This window comes from Candoia aspera, chromosome 7, assembly GCF_035149785.1.
Source record: "Candoia aspera isolate rCanAsp1 chromosome 7, rCanAsp1.hap2, whole genome shotgun sequence".
NCBI lineage: Eukaryota > Metazoa > Chordata > Lepidosauria > Squamata > Boidae > Candoia > Candoia aspera.
In genome coordinates this window covers 61,230,264-61,243,883 of record NC_086159.1, presented here as the reverse complement: position 1 = coordinate 61,243,883, position 13,620 = coordinate 61,230,264, and positions in this window count along the sequence as shown.

Below are 13,620 nucleotides of genomic sequence, written 5' to 3'. Positions count from 1 at the left end.
ATTAAAATAAAAGTTTGACTGTTTTTAGTTTTAATGTTTTTCACCAAAGTATTTATGTTATGTTAAGGTGGTGTTTTGTTTTGCTTTGCTTTTGTGCCTTCAAGTCAGGATTGATTCCTAGTGACTGCCTGGACAAGTCCCTGCAGTTTCTTGGCAACATTTCAGAAGTGGTTTGCCCTTATCTTCTTCCTAGGGTTGAGAGAGAATGACTGGCCCAAGATCACCCAGCTGACTTCATGTCTAAGGGAGGACTAGAACTCATGGTCTTCTGGTTTCTAGCCTGGCGCCTTAATCACCACACAAACTGGCTCCCTTTTTTAACGTTAATATACTTAGCTTCAATTTCCAGGATTATGCCAGATCCAGATTGTTTTTAAAAACTGACATCATATTGGCCACATTTGCTCATCATGGAAACAACCATTCTTTACATTTCTGGCTTACCAGGGGATGAGTAACATACTCATGTTCCCTACTCTGGCCTTGATGGTTCCTCCTACCGAGGGTGTTTACTAACAAATATAGACAACTCTGTTCATGGTTTGATAATGCATCATCCAATCCAAGAGCTCTAGTTTTTAATACAGTGGCTTGGAAATCATGAGCCACAATATATATTTAGAGAGGTTCACATTCCATGGATTCTCTGTGCTTATATCTAATATTATGTATCTCCAAGCACCATATTTATTCATGGGGATTTCTAATGTTTTGTAGATGTGTAGCTTAAACAAATGGATGCATCTCTGAAATAGTAATATAGATATGTTTTTTTTTTAAACTTTACTTACTTTGAAAAACAATGGTATGAATATTTTCTAATGGCACCAAGACGCCAATAACACCATTTACTAACTTGACAAATAAAAATGTTCTGCGGCACTTCTTTTAGCTAATGGAAACATAGCCAGTGGAGAAGAACAAAATATATAATTTAGGTAGAAATAATGATTGCACGGCATGTAATTTTCTACAGCAAGCATTCATTATTGCTAAGTGTTTTGTTAGTATTTCATTTTGGGATATAGAGTAATGTTTCCTCACTCTTTCACTTCAGCAATTTAACTGATGTTTAAGGAAGCACTGGAAAATATGGAGAAAAAACCTGCATCAGTAAAAAGTGGTTGGAATAATAGTTTGGACCAAGAAATCAAAGACGCAAATGAGACTTTAAAGGGGGGAAAAAATCAATTAAAAACTATAACTTATATTTTCAGATAAAGACAATGGAAAACTTGCCAGAATAATTAACAGCTTGCAGCTCATTTACATGACATCCATGTTGTATTGGAAAATGTTGGGAACGAATAAAACCATTTATGCCTGTCTTCTATCCATGGAAGGAAATTAGTGCAGTACTGCTTGCTGTTGATAAGAGAAACCGAAAAAATCCTGTATACACTCAAAATTTCACTCTCACACAAACACACATACACAATGAACAGTTGACACAGACTGCTCATTTTTATAGTTAAGATTTCCTGGGAGGACAGATGCATGTTTTTACATATTACACTAATGACTGTGAACTTTAATAATCAAAAGGATGTTGAATACTTTTTAAGGACATTTGGAAACCTATATTAATAAATACAAATAACATGCATTTTAATCTTATGTATATTTAGCTGGAAAAAAGGCTGTCGTGCTCAGTAGAGAAAGGTTGGCAATGGCAAACAGAGTATTGACTGCATCTGTGTGATGAACCACTGTAAAGTCATTTGTATAAAAATATTCCTCTTCCAAAGGCAGCTCAGTGCACACATCCCAGCCTTGAGATACATATCCCACTCTACTGCTCTGAGACATACCAGATCCTTTCAGGAACCAGTTAGCTGACTAGCAGGCTGCTAGGAACTTTGGGCCATCATGCTGAGGGGCTTTTCCAGTATGGTGGTGGTCTGAATTGGAGATGGTGTAGTAATGCACTGATGGATACGTTGGGGGCTGTTAACCCATATTGTCATATTAGATAAGTCTTGATATTAGCTTGGATATTATGTCTGCTAAAAACTTAGACAGTAGCTATTGTTTGGCTAATGACATCAAATCGCATCTGCAAAGTGCATGACAAAGCAACAAATTGAGTAACTGAGTCTTAGGCCATTTTAGCACTAGTGATTTAGAGAGTCTTCTACAGCCATCCAACCATCATTATGCTGAAACAACAACATATACAGGCTTTGCATCATTTCGGTGATGGCTGCAAAAGTCACTAGTGTGTAAAGGACCCTAGCCTGTTGCTCCATTTAAACCAGAACTGTCTACTGCTCTGGCTGGACGTAGGAATGACATTTATTACTTGTTACTTTAATTGGCAATGGCAAGAACTGAACCTCAAACCCTCTGCATGCAGAGATATTATTAACCCTTCTTAAATCATCATGGTTTCACCATTCAAAATGAATGCATGGAGAAAGGTGTGCCAGCCCAATCCTTCAATATGCACATTCTCATTTGCACCATTCAGAATGAATGTATGGAGAAAGGTGTGCCAGCCCAACCCTTCAATATGCACATTCTCATTTGCCTGTGTTTGCATGTGTGTTTGTGTAGGTTATTATGCAATGGATTAATGGACATAAAAAGATGGGAGACAGAGCTGACATGACAGTAATTTTCCTTTCCATTCTTTCACACTGAACTCTTCAGTAACATTTATATGCTGTAGCAATGAAAAATTCAAGTTAAATAATTAGTATGGAAAGGACTGAAAATAAATGCAGGCATCCTAAGCCTAAAGGTAAATTCTACTACTGAGATAATAAAATTATGGTATATTGTAGGTCTATTCAGCCTTCTGAAAAATGGTAAAATAAAGAAAATAATAAACAAATAAAAGGATAATAGAAGGAAAACAGTATTTACAAGAACTACAAAAGTTAAGGAAAGATTAAAGTCATTAGGCCAATGCTGGGAACTCAGGGACTACAGGTAGTCCTCATTTAGCAACCACAATTGGGACCAGCAACTTGTTCATTAAGTGAAACCCCACCTGTACTTACGTTAACTTCACCTTTCCTTTGCTTTACAGACCTGTGAAGGTCTTAAATATGAAGATTGGATGTAAAGTTACTTTTTCATCACCGTTGTAACTGTGAAAGGTTGCTAAATGAGGCAGTTGCTAAACAAGGACTGCATGTATACCCAACCCTTACCAGCTAGCAGGGGCAAAGATGAAGTGAGGGAGGGGTGAATCTTATTCATAAACTTATCTGTGTCATCATTGAGTTCTCCATACAAGAGAAACTGGGGGACTGTGCTTCTTCACTCTTCCTACACAGGAAAAAGCAGCCCACCTTTATCTATAAAAGGATGCAGTGTATTGCATGGGCAGAGGTAGACTATATAGGACAGAGTGGGGAAATAGTACTCTTCACACCCACATGTAGTGATTTCAGCCTCCCATCCACTTATTGGGAAAAATGCAAAGTAGCTACAGCAAAGATTGTTCTTCCTGTCCTTGATCACTTCTTGTGTTTTCACTTTAGAGAAAATGGTAATTGAAAAAGAGCTCCGGTGGCAGCTGAGTAGCAGATAGTAGGGACAAATAATAAGGAATTATCACTATCATCACTACCATCATCAATTCACAAGTTCTGGTATAGCCAATGACTGGCCAAAGGTACAAAAAGCATCTATAGAAGATGGATCTTGGTGTCATCCAGTTATACATTTTTGAATTCTTATTTGGTATGCTGAAGGAGTAGTAATAAAGTTACCAGGATTCAGCACTTTATTTCATGAGCATTCTCTAGCAGAATAAACCAGCATAATAAATTTTGCCTAAACTCTAGGAATGCCTGCTTTTTATGGGGCTTCCATAACTGACAGCCACTTTGTGAAAATAATGAGCTGTTTCCTAAAATGATTTTCTCTTTCTTAATGATAACAGATCATGGAACAGTAAATGGGTGTGATGAAACATAAGATAAAGTAAGTGCTAGCTTCATCTGCCATCAAGGCAATCTTTTGCAGGAAGCAAAAGATTAAGAGTCCTTTGAGCCGGATATTAAAAACGGAATGTTATTAATGAAATACACGCTGCTAGTAGCACTGAAGTACAACAGAGGCCAGGAGAAGCACAGTGAGATATTCTTAACAGCAATAACTGATTCCTAAAATTAGCAGTAGCAAGTTTTATCTGGAAAGTATAGGGTGGTGGATGATAATAATAATAATAATAATAATAATAATAAATACATATACATATATAAAATAAAAAACCTTGCCAAAGGCCTGGGTGATGAGGCAAGTCTTTTCAGCTCTTCTAAGCAACAGCACAATGGGGGCCATCCATGCCTCAGGCATCCTCATTCCAGAGGACGGGTGCAGCTACAGAGAAGGTACACTTTGGGGGTCCCTATGGATGGCATTGCTTAACTGAAGGAATCTGGAGCACACCAACCCTCCAGGTTGTATGGGAGACAGGCAGCCTTCAAATAACCAGGTTCTATCTCATGGTGGTTTTGTGTTTGTGTGTATGTGCGTGCACCTTAGAGTCAGTCTTGATGCCGAGTGACCACCTGGACAATTCCCTGAAGTTTTCTTGGCAAGATTTCAGAAGTGGTTTGCCATTGTCTCCTTCCTAGGGCTGAGAGAGAGGGGCTGGCCCAGGGTCACACAGCTGGCTTTGTGCCTAAGGTGGGACTAGAGCTAATGGTCTCCTGGTTTCTACTTAACCACTACAGTAAGCCAAACTGGCTCTCTCTATGCCACGTACGGCTTCTTAATGACAAGAAAGCATTCTACAATTGTTCAGAGGCAGTCTTAATAATTTTACTCACTCCATAGATTAAAGCCTCAAGTTAAGTGCGGCACTGAATAACTGAACTGTATTCTGTTGTCAAGTTAAAACCTGGAAGCATAATCTGTATCATTCATAGCCTTGTAACTTACTTATTCCCTTTTAGAGCATCCAACAACTCAGGAGGCAGAAATGCAGCATCTGTGGTCTTATATTACTCCGTCAGCCCCTCAGCTGCACCCATGAGGCCCTTGTGTTCAATCTTATCCCACCCACAAACTATTATATTCCCTGGTGTCTGAAGATCTGCTCCCCTTTCTTGCTGAAAATAATGGCAATGACAGTAAAAACCTGTTTAAATTTGCTTTCCTTGAAGAAGTAGATCATGACTGTTTTTGCCTTTCAAAGAAGGTTAAATTGCAGTATTTATAGATGTGGGAGGGGAGGCTGTATATTGTATGTTTATGTGTCCGTAGGGATGAGACTGTGCCATGTATACACTTATTGATATGCTACTCAGTGTTTCTGAAGTCTGATGTGCCCTAAATCCCCAAAAGGTACATTATATACAGACATTTTAATTTTGGTGTAAGCCACCATGAGTATGGACCTGGCAGCATATAAATTCAATAAATAAATATTATTTGAAACTTCTGATTTATTATTCTATAAATCTAAATCAAGGACTCTCTGTTTGACTTGTACTATGGCTTTCTCAGGTCCAGGCATTAGCAGGAATTGGGCTGAGAGATGCCAGCAAGACAAATCTGAGGCTGCACCTTTTCCAGGAGGAGGAGAACGTGTTGGTAAGGATTGAGTAAGCCAAGGACCCACCTTCAAAATTAGTCTTAGACAGTATATCAGATGGCAGATTCTCATGAGGGCTTCCACACATTATCAGCCCAATTCCAGCCCAAGAAGTACAGTACATCTCACATGGATAGGGGGACATAATGCATTGTTCTTACAAATTTTTATTGAGTTACCTGTATGACTTTTATATCTTATAAATACAACACTGTGCTCCATATAGTAGGAGACTTAACAGCTTAACATTAAATAATTTGATAGTCACAACTAGCAAATATAATTATAGCTGTTGGACACGGTTACTAGTTTCTCAAGTTTATTGCTTCCAAGGAATACTAGACTGAACATATATTCATAGAAATTTAAAACCTTAGTCTATTCAGATTGAATACCATTAGTTTTCCAATTGTGATGTCAGTTGTCACATCATTTAATAAATAAAGGCACCTTAATTTTGAAATAAATAAAATCTAATCTTTCATCATGGCAATATATTTGCTAGAGCATGAAGTCATCAACAAAGGCCAAACTGAATTTAAGAGAGAACGAAGGCTTTAAAGAGGAAGATGGATGAGGGTTATTGTCTGATATTGGAGAATTCACTTTCTGAAAATGCCTGTACTGTGGAATTAATGTAAAAAGTGAAAAGTAGAGGGCAAGAATACACCTGTTTGACTTCCTTTAAAATTGGGGTTGGAGCAGAAGGACCCAATGGCAGCAAACTTTATCTGCACATAGATGTTCTCATGCTGCATCACAGTCAGAGTAGTCAATGATTTAAGCATATGGCTACCAATGTTCTCCATAGCCTCTCTTTATGCCTTGCGGTCAATAGGTGGATAGAGTATTTTTTTGTCAGGTGATATGATATACTGATTAAAGGTAGGCCAGTCAAAAAACACGCTTCCAACTTGTTAGTATATCGATGTTTTAAAAGTTTTAAAGGCTACATTTAAACTGAAACCCATTGGGCATATTCACTGTTGGGAGTTGGGTGGTATGATTAGTAATGATACTAATATTAATATTATAAGAAGAAGAAAAGGTTATTGTAAAAATCCTCAGATGTTTACAGTTATGAACACAGTCTTACCACACAGGTTAATAGTTGTCATAAACTGAACTGAGAATTAAATAGGAAACAAGAAATATAATTGAAAAGTTTGCATTGTATGAACATTTAAAGAAATAATACTATCATACATAAGTTCTAAAATGAAAGGCCTTAGAATTTTTCCTTGGATGCTAAAAAGCAGCACAAGAATTTCTACTTTATAATCTGGCAAACTAAATGGAGCATACTATTATATAGCTTATTAGGTGTATTCAATATACTATTGATAGCACCATAACTATCCATCTTAAGAAGAGACAACATGGGAGATTTACCAGAAAATAAGCAGAACTGTTCAAGTTAAGACATTCACATCTTTTTATGACCATTGGAGGTCATACTATACAGTATAATACAGTTGAATTGTCTGGATGAGCAATCTCATGTGCTATGACCTTTGGATAAAGAATCAGAAATAAGTTGGGAAAATGTTAGTATCATCTCCTATCAAATCCCAAAGGGAAAAAAAAGCAAAGATTTCAATGTCGAAATGAAAAAAAACTGACAATGTGCAAAAGTCTAAAGGCAACATGCTGTGAGCTCAGAAGTTGCAGCTCCTTCTGCCCCTCAGTATTGTGTTAAAAGGATATAGAGTAGGCTTTTCTTAGGCACAACATTGAAAAGTAGAGGATCCCCTTCCAATCAGGGTGACCCTACTTAATAAATATGTCTGCTTTAACACAGATTATTTATTGACAAAAAGGTATCTGTAAGCAAGCCAGTTTGGTGTAGTGGTTAAGGCACCAGGCTAGAAACTGGGAGACCAGGAGTTCTAGTCCCACCTTAGGCACAAAGCCAGCTGGGTGACCTTGAGCCAGTCACTCTCTCTCAGCCCTAGGAAGCAAACCAGTTCTGAAAAACCCTGCCAAGAAAATTGCAGGGACTTGTCCAGGCAGTCACCAGGAGGCAAAAACTTGAAGGCACACACAGACACATAGAAAGGCAAGCCAGCATTCCATTTCTGTAAATATGACTAGTCTTCTCTAGCAATAGAAGGTGCAATCCGCTGTGTTCAATAAAATTTAGGCATGTTTGGGACTTTCAAATGCTGATAGGGCATAAAAATGTCAAAGTCCATTTAACAAGATTTAGCAATGTTAGTAGCTAGAAACTAAGCCCAAGAGTGGCTGAGTTCCTACAACATGTTAAGATGTAATGTAATCTAATTGACACCAAATAATGTGCTGGTTGGATGTAATCAAAGCAGACACAGGCCAAAATATAAAACAACTGAAAGAAGCTGTACAAGATCAGAAATCATGGAGAGAGCTGGCTTATGGAATTGCCAAGGGTCGGATACAACTGAATGGATAATTCGATTCGAATCTAATTGGCTTGGGCTAAATATGAGTGTAGTAAAGGTAAAGGTTTCCCTTGACGTAAAGTCCAGTCGAATCCGACTCTAGGGGGCGGTGCTCATCTCCGTTTCTAAGCCTTGGAGCCGGCGTTGTCATAGACACTTCCGGGTCATGTGGCCAGCATGACGACTCGGAACGCCGTTACCTTCCCGCCGAAGCGGTACCTATTGATCTACTCACATTTGCATGTTTTCGAACTGCTAGGTGAGCAGGAGCTGGGACTAGCAACGGGAGCTCACCCCGCCGCGCGGTTTCGAACCGCTGACCTTCCGATCGACAGCTCAGGCAGCCAATATTCAAAACTTGCTAGAGAGGCAATTTAATATATGCTAGGGTTGGGACCATCAGGCAATACTTGGGGCTGAAATATATGTGAAGTTTGAGGGTCATTTGATAAATATTACCATTGGTCAGGCATTGGAAGGCATAGTATTCACTGGTCTTCCAGTGGGTCTCCATGTTCAGTTCAGATCATTGCTTTATGATTACCTTCAATCCTTGACTAACTCTGGCTAAACTCAAAGAACTCTCTTAATTCTCAAGAAATCTACTCCTCTAAGCTCCCTCAACTCAGAATACTAAGTTATCTGCAGAATGGCTGATTCAGCATTATGCCTGAAGTAAGTACATACAGTATTTCCCAAGGTTTTGCATCATTTGCCTGACTGTGAAAACAACTGGCTGTTGACTGAAAGCTTTTGTTTCTGTTATTTTAGTCACTAGAAACAGAAGATATTAATAATAGGAACAAAATATATATTTTGAATTATGCATTTATCGAGTTTTCATCTCTTTTTAAAAATAATCTATCATATAAACTTGTAGGGAAATTCTTCAAATAAACAAATGAACAAGTCATGCTTTGGAATCAAATCAAAATGAATGATATGGTATCCAGGAATCAAAATGAATAACATGGTACCCAAAATTTTTACACAAGCATTGTGCTGTTGTTTATACCCTACACTGGCATAAAACAATTGAGTAGTAATGAATTTGTACAGAGATGCTACATGACCATTAAATATTTTAATAGACAATTTGTTTTGCATTCTTGATTCAAGGGTATCCCTCTGGATTGCCTGATGAGATGAGATGAATTTACTGAACAGAATTTTTTTTAGAAGTTGAATACCAAGAGAGGGGCTGCAGTTACAAAATCGCAAACATTCACCATCTGTCATTAGGACTCCCTCCAAAATCTCACGTTGATATACCGAAAAAAAAAGTCAACAGTAAAGCTGCCTCTAGATATAGTATTTAAATAAGTGACATCAATTTTAAAAAATCAGAAGTACTGAAGAACCCACAAAAATAATAGAGCATTAAACAGAGTATTATGAAACCCACTGAGTTGGAACAATACTTCTATTTTGTTTCTATTAAATAAAGGCAAAAGAGCTTCTTGTGACTAAAACTATGCCCTGTAATAGAACTGTATACAGTATATATTTGCAGACTGACTGACTGCCATGCTCCAAAAAAAAAAGGACAAGAACAAATTGAGTTTGGTACTTCATTAAAATTAATGTATTAACTGCAGTTTAGTTACAGGTACTATGATTATTCTCTGTGCATAATTTATATAATACTTACAGTATATTTATACTTATTTATATTTGTACATCATACATACACACCCCAACACATAAACATGCACACACACATACTCTAGCCATCCATAATTTATTCTGTCACATTAAAGTTACAAGGGATTGGCAATTTTGGGAAAGGCTCTGGAGACTACTAGTCATGGTGCTGTTTCTATAAAAACGTTCATTTCTTTTATGTTATACAGATAATGCTTGAAACATTGTGGGAATTAATTACATTCCTACTTTATAATATGGAAATCATCCTCTGATACCAATAAGATTCCTCTAGAATATTAGTTATGTGAAATTGCTTAAGTTTTTACAGACCCTAATATTGCAGTAAGGCTTTATTTATCAGATGATTTACCAAGGCAGGAAAAACTGATCATAACTTTTCCCCCTCTTTTCCAATAAAATTTAATGGTAAACTTAAATAGAAAATGAGTCAAAGGGAGAGATTGGTAGTTTTTTTACCAGTCAATGCAAGTTGTACTTGCTCTGACTTTTTTTGTTAATTTAGATTTGCATTAATTTGCATTTGCAACTGATTTGCATTTGCATAAAGCATTGATTTGCATTGACAGCAGCATTCCTCAGACTGAATCCCTCCAGATGCTCGGCTCCAACTCCCAGAAAATGTAACCAGGAATAATGCACTCCAAAGCAAGTGGAGGAACCCCATGTTGAGAAGGGAAGGATAAGTGTATACAGATCTCCATTCAATGGAAGACAACAGATGCTAAAACAAAGTAAGAGCTAAGTTTTGTTTTTAACCTTCAAGATAATAAAGCTGCAATCCAATAAACATACTTTGAACTTAGTGAGCAGGTATGTTTTCACCATAATGTTAAAATTATTTCAAAAAAGTCACAGCAATCATCTGTGGCTCTAACAGCACTATCAGAATGATACATACAGTCCACCTTCCCTTAAGCTTGCAGAAGAGATACAGATGTTGCATTATGTCATGCCCCCATGTTCAGGGTTTTATATGACTTCTACCCACCCCCCTCTTGAGGGGGCAGGACCTGGATAGCTCCTAAAGCTAATGCACTGTAAATAGTCATTTAAAAGTGTGAAGCTCCCTGAATTCAGTAGAGAGTTTGAACCCCACAGGATAACATCTGGCTACCCACCTCTGAGAAGTCCCACCAATGAGAAAACGGGTCATGTGGTGCCTCTGGTGGGCAATGTCACTGTGGCGCTAAAGTGTGAGTTTATATATCACTCTCCATGTGGAACAAACCAGATGATTTTTTACAACTTTTTGTTTAGCATTTTGCCTTCACTCACATAAAGTAAAATTACCAAAATCAAAATGGACAGAAACATGATCACCTACCCTTTTATAGTAACCTGCATGGGGGACAAGGGGTGTTTTATAGCTTCCCTCTGGACCTACACTGTTTACAAACAAGCTTTCTAGAATGTATTGAAAAGAAAGGATTAAAATCCCACTCACACCACAATCCCTGCCAGGACCTGCCTTCTACACTCTAATGTACATTGTAATAAAAGGCAAAGCGCTATGCAGAGCCCAACTATGCATTTTATCTAATGCATATTCCAACACTCTGCATTTGATCATTAGGTAAGTGAAAGATGAGAATGATGCTGATTCATTTACATGAAATTAAGTCAGATATTTCTCACAGTAATCTATTCACTCTTCCCCCATCCTTTATTCTGCCTTTCATTGGCATTCTGTTGGAAAAAGCAAAGAGTTACCTTTCTGTAATATTTTGCACTACACAAAAGTTGCTCATGTTTACACTTCTTTCTGGTTTGTTCTCCACATCAAAATATGTTGCTGAAGCCAGCCTTCCCCAACCTGTTGCCCACCAGACATGCTGCATCTAGAACCCCCACGATCTAAGCAGGCTGAGAATTCGGAAAGTTCTGCCCTGGCACAAAACCTATTAAGCCTATTATTAAATTTCCCTGGTTTCAATTTTAGTCACTCCTGCTCAAGGCTGAAATCCTAAGAGTAGTTCTTATGAAGCATGTTCTACTAAGCTCTGTACTCCTGAATAATAGTAATATAGATATGCTTAATATTTCAACCCCCCAAAAACAGACTCTGACTAAAAACAGTAATAAGTAAATAGCCTCAGGGTCAAGTTAAACTTTCCTCTAGAGGGAATAAATATGGAGGAACAGATTATTTTTTATTAGACTTCCTTTCAAAAAGAGGGCAATCTTTAGTAAGTAAAAAATGACAACCAACTTAATTTCCCCCATTTTAAAATGTTCAAACATGATACAGGAATCCACATTAAGATATGGAAATGTTTCTAGAAACATTTACGTTTCTAGAAAAGATAAGAAAACTGTGCTGAGTAGAAAAGCTAACTCAAAGTTTAATGATAGCTTGGAGTATAATGGAGTGAAAATAGTACAAGGAGACTTATATTTTTGTCCTTTGGCTACTAAAATGTCCCTGCATCTACTTCTTAATTAGGAGAAATGTACAACCCCAGCAGTAGAGAAACTATGCTTAGCTTCCAATCATCCTAATGTGGAAGGGTTACTCCCTTTCCCCACCAATGAGGAAAAGAATATTGCAAGAGTATTTCATTGATATTATCTTCCCAGGACATTCTGTGGTTTTATCCATCTTCAGATGAAGCAAGTCAACTGAACAGAAATAGAATAAAAATGCTCCCTCTTGTCTTACTGTCAAGGTAAATACAGAAAAAAATGTCTTATAACAATGTTTCTACTTCAGAAGTTTTGCAAACCATAAAAATTACTGTACGCCCATTTGGGCAATTGACATATACTTATCTTACCCAAGCCACGCGACTTCCATGCAGTGCAATTGAAGCTCTGCTTCCTATCTTCCTGGTTATCCAACTGCATCCTTGTCCAACTTCAGATTTCCTCAGTCATTGCTCCCCTTTATCTTTGCGGCCGTAAACGGGTGCAAACATTATTTCCACCACGTTAAAGTTACCAGGATGCAGCACATAGTACTTCAAACATCTGCAATCAGGCAACACTCCTGAACATAACCAGTCCCACCGCGAAACAACAGAGTGAGCACATCACTATCTTTGCTAGCGCAGGTTGGTTACACAAGAAACCGCCCATGAAGTCCAACAGCAATAGGACAGGGCAAGCCAAAGCACCCCGGAACAGTCGGCGGGAATCTGGTTGCAAAACCAACATTTTTGGAGCTCCCCCCTCCAACGCCCAAATCCGGCAGTTTGTTAACCAAGCACGTGTGACTGCAAGTACTTCGTGCCGTGAAAGCAGTGGTATGACAGCTGCCACTCCCCTTTCCAGGAAAACACGCTGCGCGCACCGCGTGTAGGAACTTTCTGCCGCTTTGGCTTCTGGAAAGCCTTCACGTGTCATTTCACGTCTCATCCTAGGCTCCTGAAATTGCACAATAAACTGAATTGCGGGTTAAATTCTCCACAAGACATCCCCACCGCCCCGAGCTAAGAGCGAGAAAAAGGCGGACCTCCAGGCATTGGCTCCAACCCTCATTAGCCCCACGAGTGGAGAATGAGTGGAGTCATCCATTCACCAGTCGCTCCAACGTAGCACTTTCTAAACTCGAGCTTAGAAGCGGTACCAAAGCATACGGGGCTGAGTTCACACGACGCAGTTTCACTCTATTATAGACTATTCAAATACTGGCAGGGCTGAGTTCGCACAAGGTAGGCTTGTGGATGGCTAGGTTGGGGCTCCGTGTACCGCGCGAGCCCCACGAGAGCCACAGGCACTGCTCCTCCGGGCTGCGCCGCGCGCCCTGCCCCAAGCCCACGTCACGCGGCAATTTTCCCACTGCTCCGAGTGAAGCTGACCCAGGGACCAGCGCTGCAGCGGCACCCGAGCCAGCCTGCCGCCGCGCCGTGCTCCGCTCCGATTGGCTGAAGCGCACGTGGAAGAGGCAAGTGGAGTGCGCGCGCACTCCCCTCCCCTTTTTGTTTCTTCTTTTTTTTTTTGCCCCTCAATTTTCGGCTCCTCGCGCAGGAGTAAAGTCTA